General features: G+C 33.4%; 1 protein-coding gene and 1 long non-coding RNA gene across 14 annotated transcripts in view; both read right to left on the bottom strand.

Moving 5' to 3' along the window:
• The window catches only part of LOC106124367 (uncharacterized), a 59,410-nt gene extending 50,548 nt beyond the window's left edge, over positions 1-8,862 (bottom strand). For all 13 annotated transcript variants that reach the window (XM_013320956.1, XM_013320954.1, XM_013320951.1 and 10 more), the window contains exon 1: positions 8,263-8,862. The gene's annotated coding sequence lies outside the window, so the exon portion shown is untranslated. The remainder of the gene's footprint in view (positions 1-8,262) is intronic.
• Positions 8,863-10,758: 1,896 nt separating this feature from the next.
• LOC106124259 (uncharacterized) lies at positions 10,759-11,197 on the bottom strand. Its single transcript, XR_001228201.1, has 3 exons — positions 11,117-11,197; positions 10,914-10,981; positions 10,759-10,822 (listed from the first exon to the last, which is right to left on the bottom strand). It is a non-coding gene; the product is annotated as an uncharacterized LOC106124259 (long non-coding RNA).
• Positions 11,198-11,679: the final 482 nt, after the last annotated feature.

An 11,679-nucleotide genomic window follows, 5' to 3' on the forward strand; every position in this document is an offset into this window, starting at 1 on the left:
GAAGGAATTTAACACAACGGCTTTAAGAGTTTATTTTTAAATGTATAGTGCACTATAATTCTATTAATATTAATAAGGTGATGTATTAAACAACAGCAGGGTGTAAAATACTTCAATCTAAATTTAAATTACAAAATAGTGAGCTGTTCTAAAAAACTAGGCTTTTCAGGTGTATTAAAAGAACTTAGTATACGTGGCATTAATAGACGAATAAATTAATATATCTTTTTAAAACATTATTGCGACTTATCACCATATTATTATTAAGAATAATGTGCTTTATAACAAAAAATAACTGTCGCTCTAACTCCCTCCGCGTGGATCTAAAAATAAGTAGCCTACGTGTTCTTCTAGACTATGTTCTACTATGCCAAATTAACGAGATCCATATAGTCATTCTCGAGATATCAATTGTTAGGAAGAAAATCCGACATTGTGCCGGTATACTGGCGCAACACTAGCCTTACTAAAATATCGACGTTTATGTCCTCTTACTAATCATTCGAAGCTTGACTTGGAAACAAAAGCATGCCATTCGCGCCAAAGGATTCTAACTAATGTCTAAAACTACAAACATCCATACATCTAAACATTCGCATCTATATTATTGGTAAGGTAATAACACTCAAACTTATGATGTTCTTTTTACAACTGCTCCGTTTGAAATGTGAATAATCCATACAGACGATTTAGTTTTTACTCTGGCCGGCATTCAGTATTGTTATAAAACATGTCACGAATATAGCAAACGAATAAAAAGATCTCGATTTACGAGATGGCAAGTGACCTGGACGGACGCAAGGTGGCGTTCAAGGTCATCGCAAAGGTATTAAACTAGTGATAAACATATTAAAATGCTAAAAGCATGAGCTTACCCATAACTTATATTATAAACGCGAATGTTTGGATAATGGAACGGCTGCATAGATTTCGCTGTTTGGCATAGATGTAGAACATATTCTAGAAGAACTCGTAGACTACTAATTAAGTTTATTTAATTCCGCGCGGAATTAAAGAGTTGTGGGAATAGACAAAACATTCAATCCCTGAAAGGTCAATTCTAGAATCGACACGAAATCACAATGTAATCATTTACACTGTCGAAATACTTGTACAAAAACATATTTTAATACATGTATTTCGACAGTATTAACCCACTTTAAAAATACTCATAAAATTCATTCACCTAGAGTCCATTGTTCAAAGTAACATGTTTTAACTAAATGTAGAAACAATGTAAAGCTAATACCGTTGTTATTACGGAGATGTATTGTTGCTATTATACAAATATTATTATTCTTAATTTATTACAAGTTTGTTAAAATAGTTTTTTGTGAAATAACAGTTCCGTCATATTTTACCATGTTTTTGTTTATTCATAAGATGACAAAGAAAAACAAATTCAAAGATGTGTGTGAAGTCAACCAATCCGCACTTGGCCAGCGTGGTTGACTATGGACTAATCACCTTTAACTTAGGGTAGGCTCCGAGCCCCTCGCTGGGGACGTTTAGTGAGCTCATGATGATGACTAATTAACATTCTAAAACTAGGAGAGTATACTCTTTTATCGAAGTTTATTATAAATCATACGTCATTGTTAGACTTTCTAATATTATCGATAGAGTTAAATATAATTTAACTAGCTGTTACCCACGACTCCATCCGCTTGAAATTAAAAAAAAACATGATTAGTAGCTTACGTGTTCTTCCAGAATATGTTCTATATGTATACAAATTTGATCGAGATCCGTTCAATCGTTCTGGAGACATCGTATTCGCATTTATAATATTAGTAACAAGTAAGATTTAAATATTGAGAGGTATATTTTAGTGGCAAGACGTTCACATCGATGCATTAGGTAGCCGAGCTCGCTTGAAGAGATAATGAGATCATGACTCACCGCTGACTCATGTCCAACGGATTGTTTAGCTGTTTGATTACCTGAACTCCTGTCGTAACTAAATATAGACTACAACTTAAATTATATTGAACGAGAATAATCTGTCACGTATTTTATATTGATTGCAATATATAGACTTTATGCGGTTTGTAATTGTACCAATAAACGTGCCAAAAATTAGCGTTAGATATATTTTACACTAGCTGTCGCCTGCAACTCTGTCCGCGCGGAAACTAAATCTAAGTAACCTATGTGTCCTTCCGAACTATGTTCAGTATCTATGACAAATTTCAGCAAGATTAATGCAGCCGCACTGGGCCGATCTAAGACTTTCAACCATACATCCAAACATTCGCATTTATAATATTAATAACATTCAATCGTGTCGATGTCAATAATGTCGACACTTCACTTTTTAATATTTTTTAAATAAATTGTAATTTCTTTGATTTTTAAATTGTAAAGTACAAGCACATACAAGTTTTTTCACACCAGATAAGCCTTCTTAATTTACATTGGTTTTTTCTTACTACAATTAACATCTCCGTTAATTCAGAAAAAAAATAAGCGTATTTATTGAACAGTGTAAGTATTTAAAATGTTAATTAAGTTTTATTTTTATCACAAATATAGTAGTAGTTTATTAATTATACCGAAACAAGTTTCTCTTTGTCCACAAAAACATACAAACGATAATAGTAAACCGTAGTTATACATATTCATAAAATGTAGGACAATAAAACGTATAAAGGACAAGAGAGGACAAAAGATCAAACGTCTACTGTGTTATTTAGCTATAAAATTACAAATTAATTTAAATCTGTATCAAAGAACATTACTAAGTGAACTAAATGTGTTCTTCCAAACTGTGTTCTACTATCAAAATTTCAATGGGATCCGGTCAGCCGTCCTGGAGATACCTTCTAATAAACATCCATCCAAACATTCGCATTTATAATATTAGTAAGAAGTAAGATAATAATGTTTTAATAAATAACGAAAATTTAACTTTAATTCTGTCTCATTAGTTTTGTCTCTTTCTATCGCGACTAAGATTAACTTGTTAAATAATTCATAGGCAAATAGAATCAATAAAACATTCAATCCCTGAAAGGTCAACATTAGTATCGATTGAAGAGGTTTAAGGTGCGCGGGTTGGGGGTTGAGGGGTAGGCGTTAGGCTGGCAGTGACTTGATGTGATCCCGGCCGGCCTGCGGTGACCTATATTACATGGCAAGCGCTGGCTGCATTGCCGTACCGTGTGCACTACGATTCTTACCTCACTATACAAATACACAACTTACCATGGGTTTCCGAGTCCAAAATATCTATCACTATCTTTAATAACACAGAGATAGAAATGTGTTTTAAACTGAGATTTCGGACTCAGAAACCCACAGTGAGCCGCTATTTTACTAGTTATTTTAATAGAATACATTTTGTTTAGTGCTTTAGGGAATCTAGTCTGAATTGTTTATGACAATGACTTTATAGTAAAATTATAATGAGATTTGAAGCCGTTGAAGATAAATTCTTGAGTTTGATGGCTAATGTAAAGTTCTTTAAAAGTTATCGCCCATGAGTTTAGAGATATGATATACGGAGCAAATAACATGGTATATAGTATCCATATTGCAGCAACGGATGTTGTTCAGTTTCATCTTATTTTATTTATTTTAAATATGTCGCGTAAATTCGTTTAAAGTTTTATGGAGGGTATTTTTTATATAAAAGTCGTTACCGTTTATTCAAGATGCCTTTAAGTTAACATTTATTAAGACAAACAAAGGGCCCACATCTAAGAGTTCCGAGATGTGCTCACTATATGAAAACGTCAAAGAATGTCAAATAAAAAGTAATTTTGCAAGTTCTAAGTCCCTGAACCGAGCAACAAGTCTGTTGGGAGTCCACGCGGAATGGTGGTGCACACCATTTAAAGTCAAAACTTCTACCAAATAAGGGTAAGAATCCTTTGCATTTTTTTCGTTTGGTCGTAAAACCATTTGAGTGGACGTACATTCTTTCGTTTACGACGATCATCTTACATCTTTTGAAGAAAAAAAATGTTTCAAAAGTACTTTGTATTCGCGAGACATGTAACCAGTTTCAAAATTAACATGTGATATAGACATTAAGAGACAATAAAAAAAACTTTCTCTAAAATCTTACTAATATTATAAATGCGAATGTTTAGATGGATGTATTGATGGATGTGTGAAGATATCTCCAAAACGACTGAATGGATCGCGATGAAATTTGGTATACATATAGAATATAGTCTGGAAGAACACATAGGCTACTATTTTTCCTTTTAATTTCGCGAGGACGGAGTCGCGGACGACAGCTAGTATTGAATAACACAAATCAAGTTTACGTGATAAACTAAAGCTGTTTAATAAAATTAACAGCATAAGAAACTATATATAATATAAAGAAGGAACTGTAAGATAGAATCAAAACTTTACATCAAAAGCAATGCACTAAAAAGATAAATTCTGTAGTAGAAAATATTTATGTAACAAATATAACAGATAAGAAATTGAAGAGCTGTACACCAAATCTATAAGCACATGTTTTATGACGCATTATTATATTTATAAATGTACTCACGTATTAATGAGACCTCCACCTATTACTGTCGTCAACTAATCTATCATAGAGCGAGAAAGACATATCATCTAATATCACCTTCTCATACATATAGAAATACATATAATAGAGTATACTACTACATACTACAAGCTTTTAGATATCATAGAATCTTACTAATATTATAAAAAAGAATGTTTAAATGGATTGAAGTTTGTTTGAAGGTATCACCAGAAAGGCTGAACGAATTCGGCTGAAATTTGGCATAGACGTTGAACTTAGTCTGGGAGAACACATTGGCTACTAATTAGGTTTTTAATTCCGCGCTAACGGAGTCTCGGGCGATAGGTAGTATAGAATAATTTACCAACCAAAGAAATTTATAGTGAAGTTAATATGGTAACCACGGGCATCGTCAATCGGATTTCATTCTTTTTTTTAATTTCACAATGTAATTATTACGAAGGATTTAAGGCTAATTATAATCACTTAAAAACTTTTTGGAGTCGATTAAAAAAAATGTTTCGAACAGCCAATGATGTTTAACTTAAGTGAGGCGATATACCTATTTATATCCATAAATTTTGGCGTACCTATATTAATTGAAGTGAAAAACTTTGTTTGCCTCCAATACTATTTCTTACTTAATGCGAAAGTTTAAATGTTTGGATGGATGTTTGTTAGAAGATTCCAGAACGGCACAACGGATCTCTCTGAAAGTCATGAAGAACATAATCTGTAACGACGCATACGCTAATTATTTTTAAATTAGGCGAATAGTATTCAAAATCAGTTGCTAATATAAAACTGCGTATTCAGAATTTACAAAAGTTGTTATCATCGAAGTCAAACAACTAATAAAATGAAATATACTCGAGTTCAATAAACGATCAGTTTTGGACAGTGATCAAACTTACACGTTCACATGCATCTTAAAATATCTCGTATTAATTAACAATTTCAAGTACAATCTCCATCTTATACGCGTCATATAAATATTTCAAATGAAATCCGGTGCAAGGTCTTAAGTATTAAATCAGGTACATATTTGAAACCTTAAATATATATTATTAACGAATTCTTGAGCGTCGGTGGTCCAGAGGTCAAGCACTTGACTTGCAATCTGCAGATCCTGGGTTCCAACCCGTTATATACCAATGTGTTTTTCGATTTCCAATTTACATATGTACATTTATCCGACGTTCTTACGGTGAAGGAAAACATCGTGATGCAACCTGCACATATCTGAGAAAAAATTCAAAGATATGTGTGAAGTCAACCAATCCGCACTAGGCCAGGGTGGTTGACTATAGCCTAATCACCCTTAACTCAGGGTAGGCTTCGAGCCCCTCGGTGGAAACGTATAGTGAGCTGATGATGATGAACGAATATTTACTTCTTACTAAAACTAATGCAATCTAAATATGTATTAGGTAAATGTTCAGATTATTCTACGATTTACGGTTCTGACGTGTCTTCCTCTAGGTCAGGGGTGGTGAACCTTTATGTGTTGTACCATTTTACTAAAAATAGTTTTAATGGGGTTATAGACGTGTGTGATTATTGTGCATATCGTACCGTAAGCAACATTCGTATCACGTGCTATTGGTTTGCCATCCCTGTACTAGATCCTTTAATTTCATATTAACAGATGATTTAACAAGTTATTATAGATTTATAGATCATGTTTTTTTTAAGTTTTAACGTTTTCCTTGTCATTATTTTAGACGCGAACGGGACTGTTTCTCATTTTACCTTTACTCTAGCAGTCAGATTATGAAAAGCCACTAATTTGACTAGCATTACCAAAGGAAGATTTATTTATTAGTAAACTACTGAACCGATTTCTACAATTATTTCGCCATCAGCAAGACTTCTTTTTAATAAGCTTTTACTTATTAACATATAAAATTGTGTTCACCGCGTCGTCGCACAAACACTTATTAGAAAAGAAACAGGTTAACAACCAACCTCATGGACCTTTATAAGATAGGCACTGAAGCAAGAAAGAAGAAACGCCAATAAGTGATTACGTAGGCGGACTCGAAAGCTATTGAAGCAAGCGTTGTTTTATGTTTATAGCTTTCGATTTTCTTTCAAATAAGGCTATACGAATCTGACCTCTGTACTATCTATATATGTATCTATATACGAAATTAACTTTTTTTAAAGTAGAATCGACAATGTAAAATGAAAAATAAAAAAAAACTCGAGGGTTTTTGGATCGATTTAAGGCATATGTTTAGCTGTGTACGTAACACAATTTTGTCTTATATTTACTATTAAAATATTCGCTAACCATGGTCTATATATACTCTTAAAGTTAGTTAAGCTGAATGAATCAAGACAATTATCAAAGAATTAGAATATAGCCTGAAAAAAAAATTACTGTTTTTTTTTTAGTTTATCATTGTGAAAAACACTAGTTTGTGCCTTCTATCTAACATGTAACATGCATTTGTTAGATGTTTCTATATCTATGATATAAAATTATAGATAATTTAATGAGCCAGCAATTAAACTCTACTTGAGTGTTATTCAAAGAACCTGTTATTAATAGTGACATTCAAACGTTCCTATCAAATGGCGCAATGAATAAGCCAGCGGCCAAGCGCTAACCATATTAACAACACATTAGAACTCTTTTTCATCATTAAACAAACGAAGCATAAGAAAAAATGCCTTCAAAACGATAATAATCACCTCCAATGACCTATGAATCATAATTTTAAACCATCACAGTTTATAAATGAAATCGTGTCCCATGTATATGACGACCGACATGCCAGAATAGTCAGATAAATGCGGTCGGAGCATCTCGACCGTTGTCAGAAAGTAATCTGGTGTATAAAAAAATGATGAACCCGACTCGTCCGCGGCAACGCGACAAAGTCGGAGAGATCGCAGAAAGATGCCAAGGGGCAGGCGGCGTCGGCACAATTTGACACGTTCGGGTAACAGCTATAGGCAGTAACTCTCGTTAAACATAGGTGCCTATATCTAGTAAGCAGTGAGGCCGTTCACAAGGCGCGGTTGTGAATGCAATTATTTCATGCTCGCTTGCGTATCCGCCATGATTGTTAACGCATTCAATATTCGAATTTGAAATCGTCTTTAGCTTTTGGCATTGTCTGTCCAAATTGTTTTGATTGGATCAAATTCTGTTTCGTTATCAATTGTGATGTAATCGAATATTATCTGGCATTACAATAGAGAGGCATAACATAGCATCATACATAATCTTTTGTGTACGAATGCAATAACTTTTTCATGACCTTGTTACTTTATCTTTCGCATGCATTAACCACAATTCATAATGAGAAGTCTTCACAATAATACTTTTAGTAAAATTACTAAGTTAAAATTGTCATTTAGTGGATTAATCACATTAAAGGCCGGAAAAAACATTTTTAAGTTACATTATGTAAATATTTGTCTTGCTCCGTAATATAATGAATAAGTGATCGGATATACATATGTAACTTTCACAAACTTTCCTGTCTTAACATTGAATATTTATGTATGAGTCAAGAAAAATTAGGTATAAATATTTTATGATGTTTTCATTGATTTGTAATCAGGTATTGAATACGAAATGTCTACGCTGACATAATCCTATACAAAATGCATTAGGTACTTTGACACATTTACCACATTGATATTCTATTAATAGACAAGGAGAATGCAAATAATGTTTATATATTATTGCCAATATTTTTTTAAAAGCGATATTAAATAACTAGTGTAACTTAAAAGAAAAATAACATTACCTTTTTTAACACACCGGCGAAGAACACAAAGTTTTATTATACTTTTCACCAACAATTTTGTTTTTAAACAGTCACAAATAAATTAAACGATCTTTTTTACAGTCAGTATTTGCTAATTCAATACATAACGCATTACAAAGACAACGTGTAATGTACTCGCGAAGTAACAGTTACAATCTCTCACCGTTAAAACACCGACAGCATTCGGAACGTCAAAGGATTTGAAATAAGAACGCGATGCCCGCAGCTAGCCGCCACTAAAATTATTGATTTAGCAGCGTTACAAAACAACAAAAGATATAAAACGGGCCGGCTGCACACCCCCGCGCGGGCCGAATCGATCAGAATGATAATTGTCGCGCACAAAGACTGGTGACTACTCACCTAGACAGACGGAATGCACACACCTAAAACAACAACACACACAATTTATGTCAACAATGTTTCAGATCACAACGTTCAGGCACTATTCCGATGTACTTTGGCACTTATTTATTATGTTTTTATTGTGTTAAACGGTTAATTAGTGCGAATTAAAAGCGATTTATGTCGCGGAGACGCGAGCAATTCGACGACCGCTAGCAAGATGGCTCCGCGTATGCCGCGCGGCGACCGCCCCCCGCGCGCCGCGCGTACGTGCAATGAAAGATAGGTGGCCGCTACACAAGGCAAACGGAGAACGACGACTAGTCCGGGGATAAATTATTGTTTCGATTTGTTAAATATTTTAAATCTGATTTTTCATTTATACTTGTCAGATTTGTACTTTTATGGTATTAAACAGCAGTTAAAATCAAAAATTTTGTTAAAAAATATAATTTCAAAGAGTAAAATATTATAAAATCAATTATCACTATTTTGTAAAAATAAAAATAATTTGTATTAGTACTAACAAAAGGAAACAATTAAAGTTATCTTTAGTGAACAAAACTATTAAAAAAATATATTAATTATAATATTTCTAATTTTTTAATGTTATCGCGTAAAATATTTAATTGCATAATTTCATGTTTGGTTTGGTAATTTGGGTCTATTTGTATGATGTTCGGCAATCAATCTCGAGATATAAGATCTTGTGCAGTTGTACCGCAGTTCTTTCCCTTCACACCGCTTTGCCGTGCGGAGATCGCCCCGCGCCCCGCTCCCGTCCTGTCCTCTGCCTACCGACCTCTTATATACTGCTCTCTTTACAACAAAAAAAACACCAATTTCCCAAATTCCCGAAGCGGACCGCGCGCTCTCTCGCTCGCGGCAGACCTAAGATGGCCGCCCGCTTCCATTTTGATCGCAGATTACATTCGTCGCGTCCCTCGACCGATTGTTCAAAGCCTAAACGATGCGGCGTCCTGCCGTTATCGTTCGCTTTGTAAACGTATCGCACACGTATTTAGGCTATTTTTTCCCGTCCGACACAACGGTGACGTTAGATTTCGCATAACGCGATCCGTTTTCGCGTAAGCATTGTATAAAATGGCCGACGCTGTCAGTTTAGATATAAGCGAGAACATCGAGATCCGGTTATTGTATTGATTGAATGTACAACGGCCCCTCGGTGCGGGGTTGAAAGAAAGTCCATAGCCGGTCTAAATGGCCGCGTTAAAATGTAGCCGGGTTACGGCCGTTGCGATGGTTTTGTCTCTTTCGTTATTCCGGAGTCCTCTCTACCTGCCGCATACGACATAAGCGGCAATAATACAGCTACCTAGCTAGTTGAGAGGGATTTGTGCACGGCGACGGCGAATCATCCCAACTGCGGCGAATAACACTAACATTATAATGTTTCGCCGATTTCAATCTTCTAGTGGTCATTACATATTTCGTACAATATTCTTTGATTAAAAGATAATGTTTTTTATCACTAACAAATATCAACATGATTTAACTGTACATTCAATTCGTTTAATTGATTTAGTTATATAATAACGGAGTTTCTTTAAGGTTTCTTGAATTAATAATAAACAGTATAGAACTGCATTGTATTTACGACCTTATAGGTAACTAATAAAGCTTACAATACAATATCGCGGTAATTATCTTTACATTATCACGAAACTATTTTTTTTTTGTATAAACGTAAGGATGTAAGGATACCATGAGTATTATTCTGACAAAAAATAATAAAAACGAAACGAAATAATGTCACATCGATGTTTTAATTTTGATAAAATACTCGTTTCTATTTTTACACCTAATAATACTATGTTGAGATGAAAAAAAATTTAGTGGCCAGTATTAAAACTGTCAACGACTTTACAATAATAGTTAAAATTATCAATAAAAATCTTACATTTTCAATTAAAACTGCCATTGATTGAAATATTTGACGTGCGTGTTTAGGGTATTTACAAAATCCATTTTCATTTAAAAGTACGTATATTGAAAAAAATTTCCATGTAACATACAATTAATAATATAAAAATCATAAACCAATAAAATGTTCCTTAGCTGTAGTGATACTAACAACTAGCGCCATCTATTGAAAGAAATATTAAACATGCGCTTGAACTGTTGCCCAACAGCGAGTTACACCGAATTACAATTAGTTGATAATTGATTTGTCCTGTAAAAGTTGAAGAGCAATAATTATATTGCAACGAATACTAATTGTTCGTAATAAGAAGACACGTCAAAAAACGCCTTATAGCAATTACCTGTGCACCTAATTTATTAATTTCCGTAGCCAGAATCCACAGATTATATAACTTAAAGACATAATTAGCTAAAAAACCAAGTAATTACGTATTTTAAGTATTTTATTACAATAATATTTAATGTCTGTTTAAAATTTAAATAACAAATGATTGATTTCAAGTTTCATTTGAATTATTTAGGTCGAGGTCGATGTAGTTAGTACCTGTTTCGTGCAAGTGCGTCTTTGTTTGAATTTAGGCATTATTTTTATTGTTTACAATCATCATATTATAGTCAATAAATTGTTAAAAATAAAAGTACATTAAAATGTCATGATAAAATTGAAATGACGTTCTAGTTATCCAATGAGGAAGGGCCTAATTGAATTTACCTATTTTGGAGTTTTTTTTTCTAATTATAATTTTTATGATCAACCAGTAATGTTTACAATTAGAAAAGGTTTTATCTAAACAGAAATTAACAGATTAACAAACAGTGTAACCTGTATAGCATAAAAAATATTCGCAAAATTAATTTAACGCCACACTTTCAAATTGCACAAAGTAAAAGCATTGTAAAAGCGGTCAGTCACTTCACGCAATTGTAATACGTTAACCTATTGCTGACTCATACTCTGCGCGATAAAATAATAAGCGTTGGTTTCTGAGACCAAAATATAAAATCCAATAAATCATATTGTTATCTATAATTTATCAAATAGCTGTCGCTTGCAACTTCGTCCGTGCGGAATGAAAAAAAAACTTAGTAGCCTATATGTTCTTCCAG

This window comes from Papilio xuthus, unplaced genomic scaffold, assembly GCF_000836235.2.
Source record: "Papilio xuthus unplaced genomic scaffold, Pxut_1.1 DF825946.1, whole genome shotgun sequence".
Taxonomy (NCBI): Eukaryota; Metazoa; Arthropoda; class Insecta; order Lepidoptera; family Papilionidae; genus Papilio; species Papilio xuthus.